Below are 15,171 nucleotides of genomic sequence, written 5' to 3'. Positions count from 1 at the left end.
ATGAACCAAGTCCAAAAGTAAAACATTTCCAAATTAAATTTGTGCAGTGACGTACAAGTCCATACACAGGGCTTGGCGTGACCAGCCGATTGATAGAATCGGGCCGATTCTACCACCCGTCTAGGTGAAGTAAGGGCCAAAGTGGTGTGTTGAGCAACAGGAACACGGTTCAGGCTCCTACTGCCCTCAACCACCAGACTACCGTCCTCCACCGACACGGGACGCAACCCACGGCAAACAGGTTGCCCAATTCGGTTGCTCTTTGCAACCAGCAATGGGGTGCTATGGACCTAGTTGACCCGGGCCCACACGGGGGTTTGAACGGCTCTTGGCGATTACCCAGCACCCACCACGAGGAGGTTGCCGTTCACGGGTGCCTCTTAATCATGGAATACCAAAAAAAAACAAAAAAACCCCAAACGTCCACTTGAAAATGATGATCAGGAACGACCCTCTGTATCTGTTGATTATTGTCCACGGGTTTTAGTTATTGAGACTCTTGACAAGACTCCTATCAAACTCAATCCCTTTGCCATTTCTAAAGGTATCTCTGGGATAGCAAGAGAAAACACATCAGGCGCTTGAGAAATGGTACACTGTTAATTGAATGTTACAGGAAACAACAACTTATTATCAATTGATGTGTGTATTGGAGTCCCGGTTCTGGTTTCAGCTCACAGAACATTGAACACTAGCAAGGGCATTGTCCGAGACCGTGACCACCTCCTTTCAGACATGACTGAGCTTGATATAGTTTCTGAGCTGAAAGACCAAGGAGTAACATATGTCAAAAGGTTTACAACCCGAAGAAATAATGAGACTGTTCAAACAAGTACTTAACTCAATCAAGGCAAATTACTGCAATCTGAATGCTGACACATACATTCCGAATACACTGCGCTGCTTCAAGTGTCAGAAATACGGCCATGGCGTTTCTTATTGCACATTGTCTGTTACATGTGCTCACTGTGCTGAGAATACACATGTAACAGAAGATTGTGATAGTAAGTATAAAAAATGTGCCAACAGTCATGGAAGTCATTCGTCTTTTTCGGAAGAATTCCAGTTTGGAAAAAGCACATGGAAATAAACAGAATCAAATGTTCTCAGAACATCAGTTTTGCTGAGGCAAAAAAGATTGTACAGTCCTCCGAACAGACAGAAACATGTGCCTCTATCACCAAAACACCAGAAACGGTGACAGACAGATTTGAAATGGGTGAATACAGAACATCCAGAATCTCTACTCAGATTGTGGTGCTATCTGGAATTGAAAAACGTCAAATGTCAAGTCCAAATCCAAAGCAAAACCAGAGGCTACTAAACCAAATCGAGCTCCGAAGGGGTCAGATAATAAGATAAAAGTATATAATAGATATGGTTCAATGGAAGAAATGAAAGTGTGTGATAACACCCATCCTAGGGCACATAACTTGTCGCCCTCAAAGAAAGTGCGGAGTAGATCCCCAATCAACCCACCAAAACGATAATGTCTTCCAACGATATAGTACGGTGGAATTGTAGAGGATTAAGGACAAATTTTAATGAGTTACAGTTATTAGTTCAGGATCTGGCACCATCAGCTTTCTGTCTGCAGGAAACTTACCTGAAACAGACAGATACATTTAATCTACGTCAGTTTGAAGCATATCATTCTTTCTCACCTCCGGGTGATAGGGATACTGGTGGATCATCAATCCTTGTTAAGCAGAATATTACTCACAGCCCAGTATGGCTAAATACTAACCTTCAAGCCGTTGCAGTGAGACTAACTCTTCATATTGCATTTACAATATGCTGGCTGTATATTCGCCTTCTTTCACACTTCATTTGTCTGATCTTCAAGCTCTCTATGATAAAACCCTGCAATATAATAGGTGATCTTAATGGCCATAATCCACTCTGGCGTGGTACAAATACTAACACTAAAGGTAAAACACTGGAAGATGTTATCTCCAAAAATGATTCGTGTATATACAACGATGGCTACTCTTCTCTGGATTTATCGATATCTCTTGTAGACTCTAATGTACTTAATGAATTTGAATGATCAGTCCACAATGTCCTTTGTGGAAGTGATCACTTTCCAACGATACTATCAGAAACTTCTCCAATTGATTCTCCATCTACACACGATGGAATTTGGTCCTTATTTCAAACCTTATGTACATCTAGGCTAAGACTCCGATGTTTCTTGGATATTACTGATCGTATTCAGGTGTTTTCTGACGCCTTAAATATAATTGTTGATGAGTACCAAGGTCCTCTATTGCTCCACATGTACGGAAGTCATGGTTTAATGCAGACAGCAAAAATGCTAGGAAAGCAAAGAAAAAGGCAGAGAAATATTTTCGTCATCACTCAACCGTCCATAACTTAAATATTTTTAAAATACTAAATGCGAAGGCACGTCGTACCTTCAAGCAAAACAAACGGCAATCCTGAAGGAACTATATTTCCAAAATTAATTCATGGATGCCTATATCCAAAGTCTGGAACATGATTTTGAGAATAAAAGGCAAGTGATCAAAATCGGCTGTTCACCATCTTAAAGATGCTGAGAATTTAATTACGGATAAATGTAAAATTGCAAATAAAATTGGCGAAATTCTTGCCAAACATTCTTCATCAGCAAATTATGTCCCTGAGTTTCAGATATAACAGGAAAAGACAAAGCTTAATTTTTACTCAAATAACGGTGAAGATCATAATGAAGTATTTTCATTACATGAGCTACAAACTGCAACTGGTGATGATAATATACATTACCAGTTACAGAAACACTTACCCGAGCCATGCCTGGTCACACTTTTTAGACATATTTGATAAAATATGGATTTCTGTTAAATTTCCTCCTTCATGGCGTAATGCCATCGTAGTCCCAATTCCAAAACCTGGCAGGGATCATACAGATTCATCGAATTATAGACCGATATCTCTAACTAGCTGTGTCTGCAAAACCATGGAAGGTATGGTGAATAATAGACTAACTTAATATCTTGAAACCAAAAACCTGATCACAAATATTCAGTGTGGTTTCAGGAAAAATCGAAGTACCACTGATCATTTAGAATCCTTCGTTAAAAATGCTATACTCAATAAACAACATGCAGTATCGATTTTCTTTGATCTCGAGAAAACTTATGACACTACCTGGAAGCATGGTATTTTGAAGGATTTACATGACTTTGGATTGAGAGGCCGTTTGCCTCTTTTTACATCAGAGTTTTTAAAAGACTGGCATTTTCAAGTCCGAGTAGGTTCAACCCTCTCTGATCCTTATAATCAGGATCAGGGTGTACCTCATGGCAGTATTTTGTCCGTCACTTTATTTAGTACTAAGATCAACAGTTTATCCAAGGTTTTAAACGATTCCATTGACGGATCACTTTTTGTGGATGATTTTAATAATTCTTGTCGCGGTAAAAATATGCATACTGTTGAACGGAAACTACAGTTGTGTTAAAATAAAATAAATAAATAGTGTATTGAAAATGGCCACAACAAATTGTTTTGAAAGTCCAAAACAAATTGTATACACTTTTGTAGAAAATATAAGCTGCAGAAGGACCCTGAACTATCTTTACATGGTACTCCCATCAAAGTTGCAAAGGAAGCCAAGTTCTTGGGTTAATTTTGGATTCTCATTTAACCTTCTTCTCACACATTAAATTCCTTGAAGCTAAATGCCCGAAGGCTCTTGACTTGTTGAAAGTTATTTCCAGCTCAAAGTGGGGAGGGGATCAAACTACCCTCTTACACCTATATCAATCACTGGTCCGTTCGAAACTCGAATATGGCTCCGTCGTATATGGTGAAGCCTGCAAAAGCATCCTTAAACTTTTTGATTCTGTCCACCATCAAGGCTTAAAGACTTTGTCTTGGGTCTTTCAGAACTTCACCTACTGATAGTCTGTACGTTGAGGCTGATGAACTATCTCTTACACAACGTCATATAAAATTGTCTTTACAATATATAACTAAATTATATTCTAATGCATCTAACCCTGCCTATAACTGTGTGTTCAATCCGCGTTATGAGGATTTGTATAACAAAACGTCTTCTCTTGTTCCGCCTTTAGGACACACAATTCAACCTATTATTTCTTCTGCCGGCATTAAGCTGGAACGTACATCGCCTTCCCGTCTTCTTTCTTCTCCTCCTTGGCAATTGGTTAGGCCACAAGTTGACCTAAGATTAACATCATCTAAAAAATCAGAAACAAATGACTTACAATATAAACAAGAATATGATCAATTAATAACAAATATAACAATTACAAATCCTTATTCACAGACGGGTCCAAGGACGGTGGCGCAGTGGCTTGTGCCACTGTCATTGGATCCAGAACAATATCTTCTAGACTACCGGATTGCAGCTCTATTTTCACAGCGGAATTTAACGCCATACTAACGTCTCTTAAATATATTCAAAGACACCCTAAACATAAACAATACATAATCTATTCAGACTCTTTTTCTTGTCTTCAGCTGATTAAAGATTTATCATGTAAACATCCACTTTTAATGATCTTGCTAATAGCCAGTACGATATCGTCTTCTGTTGGTTACCCAGCCATGTAGAAATTTTTGGTAACATGATGGCCGATCTTGGTGCCAAGGCAGCACTCAACAAATCTGTGACACCACTTCTTATTCCATACACTGATTATAAAGCTACCGTTAGATCTTACATCCGTGATCTGATGCAGAAGAGATGGAACACTCAAGTAGGTATAAATAAATTACATGAAATAAAACCGTATATTGGTTCCACCTACTTGGGATGTCAATCCACATTTGATGACATTTACGACGATTTGGCCACACAAGATATACACATAAATATTTGCTTAAAGGTGAGGATCCTCCGTTTTGTATCCCTTGTGATGAACGAATCACAGTCAAGCATTATCCTGCTTGACTGTGTTGAGTATTCCATCACAAGGGATCAGTATTTTAATTCACGAACTATGAAGGATCTTTTTAATAACACAAGCTCTCATTTAATCATTGCATTTTAAAAAGAATTAGATTTATTAACTGAATTGTAAATAGATAAATATTCTATTATTGGTATAATTACTTGTTTTACATTCTTTTCTGTGATATTCTAGTTGTTTTACTGTCCTTTGTCGACAGGTTTTTTATTTTACACATATATTCCATTTCAGTGTTATGTTCCCGTCACGATATGGCTGAAATATTGCCGATGTGACGTTAAATATTAACTCACTCATTCACCCACTCTCTCAGCAGAAATGTACTGATGTAGAAGAGGTGATGGTTGTGAAACTTAAATCGGATTCATATGAATACGAATAAGTGTGATCACTTGGTTTACGTTTTCAAAGTATTCTCGTCACTATTTCAGAATCAACGCAAACACCGTAATTAGTGTAATACCCTGAGAGATCAATACTAATGACTCTTTCTTTGCAGGAGGAATCGCATAACGGAAACAATTATTTTGCGGCTTTCCGTCACAGCGTTGTTGGATCGTACGGTTGTACCAAGTAATAAACTCTTGTTCAGATTAAGAGTCATATTATCCATTTCCTCTATAATTGTCGCTTGTCACTGGTACGTTGGTCTCGTCCTTGCATGAGTTTTTTCGAATGTCGCAGTATTGTTCTCAAAACCACAATCCACCATGACTACCATGATCCACCCTAGTTTCATAGTCTTGAATTTACTGACTGCAATAGTTGTAATCATCATACTCTAATGAATAATTAAGCGATCAATATTGATGAATACGTTCATGTGTTACAGATTAATTGTGTCAACACATAATCAGTAGTCATCAGCGTAACGACCGACAATTGGCGGCCAATCAGGCTAATTCATAAAGACTATTCTCCTGCGTATTGATCATTTTTAAAGTGCAAAGAGAACAAAACGTAAAAAGTCCCTGCAGCGGTTCAATATGAAGTATAATACGTGAGCTGGTATTCGTTGTTTAATTCAAATAAACTCCACAGAGACGCCTGTTAACAATCAAAACAGTATGGGCATCTTGATGTTCGACATTTGATGTGATTAGTGAAATGCTTAACAGCGTTGCGCTGCTAATGAGGGTCAGTTTCATGCTTACATTTTACCACAGTTTTCAAAAGATGATAGATTCAGTTAACTAAGGATCCATGGGGAGTGTAATTTTGTCGCCACTCCGGACATCATGTCAGTTTAGTTGATGCGAACAGAACGTTTACCATCTTAGTGAAGGCCGCGGAAATGCTTATAGTGCTGAAAAACAAGGAAGCGTGATTTGGGTGAATTTTGTATTTGCAACAGAGAACCTCGATGTTTGGTCGATAGAAGAGGTTAAACAAGACGACGAGGCTCCTGTGATCCTAGAATCCTAAAAGGTTATTTCAGCTCGCGTTATTGTTCATTTATACTTCGAAAGCCGAACATGTTTGAATCATGCTGGACCAAGTACTCTGGTAGTTGGTGAGATGAGCAGTCCCACATTATAAAGACATATGTGAAAAACTTCCTTATTTACTCAGAAAGCGATGTTTGCTCGGTCGTGTTTATAGGGTTAGTGGGTTGCCTAGAGGTTAAAGCGTTCACTCGTCCCCACATGGGTACAATATCTCAAAATCGTTCCTGGTGTGCTCCGCCCTGATTTGTTACTTGAATATTGCTAAAAGCGACATTCAAGCTAACTCTCTCACTGTATTTGAAACCATCGCATTACCAAGTAAGGCGAAATGATAAGCCCCTCTGTGGTTTTGGTAAGATTAAACTGGAAATATTGTTTTGAATTTTTGTTTGATAGATATCTGTTCCTGGTCCCTATTTGGTTAATCATGATGCCCGAAGACTTTTAGTAAGTCTGTTTGTTTTATGCTTCTTAAAGACGGCACAGTATGTATTTCCCTGATGTCACTAAAATACTACAACACTGCCGTCAAACCGTCTTTCCCAGATAGTGGCTGATTGCCAGCCCCTTTTGAGCAGTCTTCAGTTAAGGATAGACTCTTTATTTCTTTCGTTGCATTGAGGTATGAAACTAAAAACCAATGTGCAAACTGTATGAATCCGCGTAGCAACGAAAGAAACACACAACAAAAACTATAGGCTTTGAACAATATTTTATTTAAACATAATCAAATTCGTCGAAACATATATCTTCGCAATTGTTACCACCGATTAACATTTTCGGTGTAAGAATTCGGTAATGGCGTGACATGACTCAGGTGACTTCTTTACATTAAACGACACGTCTACCAAACCATTAGCCAATCAGCACAGAGCACCCCGAAACAGCTGTCAATCAACCAAGCTAACATCGGGTGTCGAATCAGAGCGGAACAACACAACATGAGGCGTTCCGGTAACGGCAAAGTTTCAAGTTCAAACATTTGAATTATTATCAGCGAACTGAAAGAGACAGTTTGAAAAGTGAGGATTGGAAATGATGCCCGATGACATGAAGTTAGTGGAACTGAGATTGTTAGTGGCAGCAGTATTTGCGCAAGTGGTGTGACTGGGATTGCGATGCCATGAACTGATGTTTCAACGTGCGCATGCTCTTGTCTAGGCATTACAATGGCGGGAAGCGTCTGGCCAGAGTTTTTTTAGTAGTCGTTTATTGGCGACTGTAACTACGCACAGAACATTCATTCCTATGGGCCACTCAAAAACAATATATAAGTTCAAAGCCAGCGTCACCCATGGCTTGGATTGCTGTGGCACGAAGGCCATTGGGCATTGCGCCAGATGTCATACGGAAAAAGAGTGAACTGGGGTTGCTGTATAAAGTGTTTGCACATTGGTTTTTAGTTTCATACCTCAATGCGACGACAGAAATATACAGTCAGTCCTTAAATGACAAACATATTTTTATAAACACTTTATTAACGTTCACCCACAATGTATCACTTCAATGGTTATCCAATGTTCACTAAGGTACCCGAGTGCAAGGGAATTCTCTAGCTGTGCAAAGGTATTCCCCGACATTCCTCAGGTCCGAAAGTACTCCGGTTCGGTGGGCGTGGCTTATTTTTTAGATTCATTGGGAAATAAATCAAAAGAAATGTTCCCAGCAAACCAATCAGATTGCCAGAATGTTAATAAACACAATAAAACTTTAATTGTAGGAGAATGACCTTGAATATAGTGTGCGCCACTGAAGCCCTTCCCAATGTGGGCAAATCCAGAACCAGATCTAACCAAGCTCGTTGGATGTGTCAATTAATCAATAGCCATTGCATTTCTTCAAATATGTCACATGTTGGGCCATAGTTTAGAGAAAATTAAATAATGGCATATAATCAAGTCTGAAGTGATGCAGACCTCAGGCATTTACCATTTTAGTGAAACCAATGGACACAAATATGAATGTGTCATGGATAATACGGGAAATTTGTGATCTGAATCCAGACATGGATTCTTGTGTTCTAAAGAGAGATAAGTCTTTGCAATGTACTTAGCAGTGCCCTCGAGACTTAAGGGGCCTGTTTAAGTCTGGTAATAACGATATTGAACATGAACGTGTGTTGGGTTCGGTTGAAGGCAGGTTAAGACGGTTACAGCATACTTATTAGCATGTTAGCGACACTCATTGTGGACAGCTTGCGTTGGAACCTCGTCTGCATTAAGGCAACTTTAGTAATCAAATTGTATTTATGAAATACTGTTTCATACAAAATCATGCAATAATACATGATTCATACAAATCATACGGGCTTGTAAAGTCACAGACACACGCTTAGACTTTGACTATTATACATATAACGAAACAAATACTTCTATTTAAATTGAAAGGGAGTACAAGTGAACCGGAGAAAATCTCCAGTTGTTTTGACATTGCAATAAGGGCTGAACTGTGTTACGAGAGTGTATATTCTGTACTTTGTATCAGTATTGATTAAGTGATAGTTATTATCGGGTCACAATGTTTACAGTTTCGAGTGATGGTTATTATAGGTCGCATTTCGTACCACGGTAATACTGTTTTAGCGGCATACCTTTAAGGTAGCGCTTCAGAGTTGCCTTCATTTCGTGTGTAAACACGAACCGATCGCGAAGGTTCCATACATTGGTGGAATGCTCAAGAATCAGTGAATCTGTATATATAAGGGTGGTTGTTGTGTTGGCGACACATACGCGGATTTACGGGAGTTGTCATCATTCATCCTATCCACACCTGCCTGACCATTGGTCTGATTGTGAACAACGACCTCTCGCCATGTACCATTCTGTATAACTATTTCTCACTCTCAAAGCAAGACTTTTGTGAGCTGATATTACATTTCCGACCCATTTCTTTAGATTTGACTCAGCTGCAATGTATTAGAAACATCTGTTGTGAATCATTGTATCTTGCTCTCTGCTTAATACATAATACTGAATATTTTAGACTTGTCTGTGTCATATTTTGCTGAGTGGATATCTTGTAAGTTTAAGTACAGTAATTGACATTTTAAACTTTAGTGACGAAATGTGTGTATTTTTCACTCGAAATTCATATTACGAACTACTGTACGGTTATGGCCTTCTTACTGAAACCAAACGTATTGCCGGAAATCGGTCTGTGATAGAACTTGGTGTGAAACCTACAAACCCTTAAAAATGTCCTATATTTCTTAACAAATGTACACTGAAATTAAGACATTACCGTGAAGCTATAAGATTATTTACATGAAGAATGCAATACAGTAGCAAAATGTGAATGTTTACAGGATGTGTAAAATGTAACTGAAAGCATGAACGTTAGTCTAAAATATTATCTTTTTTCTGTTTAGACTGTTTATTGATACATTTAAGATCAGTACATTTAGTGTGTGGTCCTGCTGTACCAACTGATCTGGTAATCAGGATTTAGTAAGTGTGCTGACAACTGCAACACCATACATGGACCAACCTGTCTCTGATGATAGATTTGTATCCGTAGTTTTTCTTAATTCAATATTTTGCTGTTAGTAAATAATTTGGTCTTTTCAGATTTTCGGATGGCAGTATTTCAAGCGTTTGGGGCATGTGACTTCATATTGTGTATGTAGTCGAAAAGCCTCATGCTTATAAAAATGTGCTGATAAATTCGTCCTATTGTACAACTTTAATGGGGTTGCCATCTAAAACTGACTCCAGGTCTTTATGAGGTTAACATTGTCTACAAGATTTAATTCAGTGTGTTTCGTGTTTGTTTGTTTTCTTACATCGATTTCATTCAAACATAAAACTAGCAGTTTCCGTACATGTTTTCCAACAAGACACATTAATATAATCCACAAACAGCAACCATTTAATAAAACTGTTAAACACATTTGATAAACTGTATAATGCGACAGACAAAAATATTCCGCTGCCCTGATCCTGATAGTAATGGCAGCATAGAACTCTCGTGGATCTGAAATTGCCTATCATGAAAATCCTGGGTGTAATTTGAAGAAAAGACTCCCGCAATCCAAAGTCACGTAAATCTTTCAAAAAGTGTTATATCATTTTTCTATGGAAAAAGATAAATACCTCGTCTTGGTTATTAATTATGCCATTTTGTCAAATTATTCTAAACGTTCTTAAAATGATTGATGGCACTTTTCTTTCAGGATCGGCATGATCACGCTTAGGTGTAGGCAGTTGAGTTACACAACTGAAAGAGGAAGAATGTTTTTATTACTTTTTATTATCAATATAATAATATATTATAGTATTTGATGTATTTGCTGATAACCGGTCCACGTGTTTGAGCGCGTGTGTGTGAGTGACGAAGGTTTCGTTATTTGTTAGCAGTATGGCGGTGGGATGACAATTGACGGGTGTAGATGAGTTATAGAAACTCGTCAGCTATGTCATGTAATGTACTTCGTCAGACAATAAACAAGTTATTGTACCACGGACAACAATTTGCAAAAATCTGATTTTGGGTTGTCACAACAAAAAAACAATTTAATTATATTATGTTCAGTCAGCCCTTTTAGTATTCCGTCTTGCTGATGGGGGAACATCAGACGGGGTCAACGGTTTTAGAATAATTCTTGAAAGAAAATGGTCTCTTTCTGAGTGGTCGTTATGCCTAGAATATTCAAATTCACTTCCTAGGCTTGACTCTGTAATCGGGAAATCAGAGTCCTGCAGATCAGTCAGTGGAAGACAGAATTTGCAATGACCACAGAGTAAGAGGGGCTAACAATAACATCTTTGTCCGCATGTATTGAAAGCGATCGCCCTTATGAAATAATGATAGACATTTAAATAAATTACATTAAAATTATCCGATTGCTTCAGACAGGTTTATTGTAAGCAGAATGTTGTCGGTTTACAATCTAGGTCTAATAGCTAAAAACAATGAAATTAGTCTCCAAATCTTTACAATGCCACGGTTTAGGTTCATCTCTTTGGGGGATCAACAGGATTCCCCTTCTTTATAAAGGCGAAACGTCACTGACTATATGCTCCTTTTGGGGTTCAGCCACCTTTTGTTAGTTTTCGATTTGAAATGTGTCGTATTTCATTTCTCGTTTGTGTCTTTACATTTTTGTGCTGATTAAGACAATAACCTCTTCCTGATACAAAGAAGAAGCCTTCTGACAAGATGTCTTTTAATGATATTGAAGTTGTCTTGTATATGCCTCACTTGACTGTGCTATATATCAGACCTTCTACTCACGTGTAGTCTGTCTTGCAACCTACTGAATGGCGCCAACCTATTGAATAGAGCCAGTGCGAATTTTCTGTGGTTAGGGAAAAAATATTATGGTCATGTTTAGGCTGAAGCTTTTAGGTAGGATATTTTCTTGAATGACCCCCAGAGCAATTTACACAGGCAGGCAGAGTTTCTACTGGGTTTGCATATTTAACACCGCATCGGTGACAGGGTAGGTTGTGGCAGGGCATTGATATGAAGATAGCATCGTTATCTACCTTCATTTGTAGGCTATCTATAGCCTTTTTTCACATTGTATCGTCCTCTACAGTTATAGTGTTTAAGATATCATTAGAAGTTTTCATATGTGTGTGTGTTTGTGTGATAGCCTAGTTCGTTTTACTGTCCTTTGTCGCCTGATATTTCACCTTGTTCTCATCTCAATATGGCTGTAATATTGCCCCTGCGATGTTAACTTTTAACACACTCGCTCACTGAAACAGCAGTGACTCTTTGTGAGTGGCACGATGTCAGCCTCATCCATGTCTGCAAAATACGGCTCTGCATCACAAGCAATGTCTTTACCACCATTATATGTCATGTGAGGTGAAGCCTTCACAGGGACTTTAGGCAATCTCATTGAAAGTAGAAATTAGAACTGAATTTGTTTGCTTTTTTCGGCACTCACTAGAGAGCCGCAGACCGTGGCTTTTTAACCTCTTTCACATCGAGGAGAGGCCCTTTCTATGCCCTTTGGCAAAAAGATTCAATTTAAGTGGACCATCATTCGGAGGAAGCATAACAAGAAAACGACACCAATTATCAGGACTAGTGCCAGCTGTAGCAGACTCATTTTCCGAAGATAACGAATCGACAGAGTCATGTGGACGTTGTTGTGTTGATGACATGGTAGCAATGAATATTGCTGATCCGGCTCGCTTCCTACCCGCCATTTACCGTCCACAAGGATGATGACTTACGTCTGTTGATCTTGAAAGGACATATCCTAACAGTATGGCTGGGACGAGTCCAAATTTTCTACCCGGATACCAATCCTACATTACCCTTCCCTACCCCATTTTGCTATTTCCGGGCATCAGGTTTACAGTAAATGTCAATATATTCTTCTGCTCCGAGGCTACAATTTTGAGTTTTTCAATGGCTTAACTATGTGTTACACTCGAAAGAAGTGACTGTAAATCGTGTGTAAAATGCCAATGACACTACAACCTTTAAATCATGAAAGAATAACATATTACATACTGGTCCAACTTCCGTCCCTGTCCTACCTGAGAGACTGCCTCAAGAGCGTACTGGCATAGGAAACACTAGGCAAATTAACAATCAATATGTCGTGCTTTCAGCAGACAGAAAGGAAAGAAACTGAATTGTGACAAATCAAATGTATGCAAAAGTATTTTCTGGTTACAAGGTGTCTCGGCCATTCTACCACCCCGCCTTGGTAAAGTAATTGTCAAAGTGGTGGTATTCCTGAAAGCAGTAGCTTCCTCTTACAAGTTGGTGCCGCTATCCACACAAAATCAGATAACTTGCCATACAACCTACTTACTGTAGCGATTAAATGGAGCCTGTCTCTTCTCGAAGACGCCTGTATCTGTGACAGCGAAGCCACTTGGTGGTGAATGCGATTTAAAGGAACGTGCCTCTTTTAGGGCACAAATGTATCTGAAACAAACTTGGTATATGAACTGTGTGTTCGTAGTTGTTTTTGTCTCGAGCTATAATATTTAAAGATTGCACTGTGTGTTCAAAAGCAATTATTTTAGAGGCAAGCGCGCTGTATTTGCTCGTTGACAGGTTTGATTGTGAGTTTGTAGCGTTGGCCAATGCTTAACCACATGAAACGTGGCCAATTATTTTTTTCTTGTCTGTAACAGTTTGTTTAAACATTTACGTTTCGTAACCTTCTACATATTGCATGGACTTGATCTTGCTCTTTTGCAAGAGATCGTTTTTTTATTGAACGATCAAAATGTATATTGTATTGATTTTGCTGATGTATCCGGTTGTATTCTACTCTTTTGAATAGTGGTTTAATCAAAAAGCTGTGAAATTGAACTCACGCTAAACTACGTTCTCTCACGAAAAGAATGTCCTGTCCTAATCGACGATGTGATCTACAAAGTAATGTGATGTACTTTCCGTTGCGTCTAGCAATATCGTTTAACAGATACAATCTAATTTTTAAGCGTAAAAATGAGATTGTCTATTTACAGTCTCCACATCGTCGTTCGTAGAACAGATCGGTCGCAAATCACCTAACATTGTTCATGTATGGAGTCAGTATATCAGCTTATATGTTCTGGCAGTTTATACTGCATGCAAGAAAGAAATGGTCGGAAATTTGACCACCCTTTCCTACGGACATTTTTAGATTCGCACCTGAGGTTGTTAGCAGTCGTACTTATCAGGAAGATTTATTCCTTTTCTTTATCAATGAGTTAGTAATGCAAAATGAAAATACTTGCATAAACGGTGTTCTGTTACATCCAGATGTGTTCCAACTTGTTAAGTTATTGTTTTGGAGATGACGTTGCTCTTTTTTCACGCACAACTGGTAGTCATTGCGAACAGTCTCAACTGAATGTGAATTTGAGTTAAACAAAAGTAATTTCTTTTAAGAAAGGGAGTAAATTACCTCGATACGAGAAATGATATTGTATAGAATATGTACCCTGAATGTTAAGTTACTGAATTTCCCATTTATATTCACAAAGTGATTTACACTAAGAACATAATGAATTTGGTTGACAAAAATAACTAAGGATCCTTATCTAAAACACTATTGGCATTGACAATCTTGCTGGAACCCGTCGCTGGCTATGATTTCATCAACAAAATTAATATCTCGCCGGGAAACGATTTTTATATATCTCAAATGTTAACACATTTCACAAACTGGCCCCAAAGCTTGAAAATCGACAGTTCTCTGTGCGAATTATGAACCAACTCCAACATGCCTGTGACTCTGACCTTTGACTATGCTTGTCGTAAGAGGCGACTAACGGGATCGGGTGGTCAGACAAGCTGACTTGGTTGACACATGTCATCGGTTCCCAATTGTGCTCATGTTGTTGAACACTGGATTGTCTGGTCCAGACTCGATTATTTACAGACCGCCGCCATATAGCTGGAATATTGCTTAACTAAACTCACCCACCCTTACTGATGGACTTCGTTGCTAGAGACTTGCACTCCCTAATTTTGATACTCATATTATCACACTTTGAAATTATTAACTGAATGTTGCTCATGTTTAGCCAGCTCAAACAAGCTTGTCATCCAGGGAGTTTGTTGCTGGAGTTATGCACCCGCTGAGTACCTACATGTTTACACTTTGAAATTCGCAACCCTCTGGTGTCAGTGTATAACCGGCTCAAACGTGCCAGTAACCCAAGAAGTGGGATGCAGGAGTCGTGCAACCTGTATACCTGTACCTTCATATTGTGTAAAATGTATAACACTTTTTGTGTAACCCGCTCCAATATGGAGTCACGCAATCCCCGTCTTTGTATACCTCTCTGACATGAACAAAAAGGGTTGATAAAATT

The sequence above is a fragment of the Haliotis asinina genome, chromosome 3 (assembly GCF_037392515.1).
Source record: "Haliotis asinina isolate JCU_RB_2024 chromosome 3, JCU_Hal_asi_v2, whole genome shotgun sequence".
In the NCBI taxonomy this organism is placed as follows: domain Eukaryota; kingdom Metazoa; phylum Mollusca; class Gastropoda; order Lepetellida; family Haliotidae; genus Haliotis; species Haliotis asinina.
Note: the sequence above shows the minus strand (reverse complement) of the source record.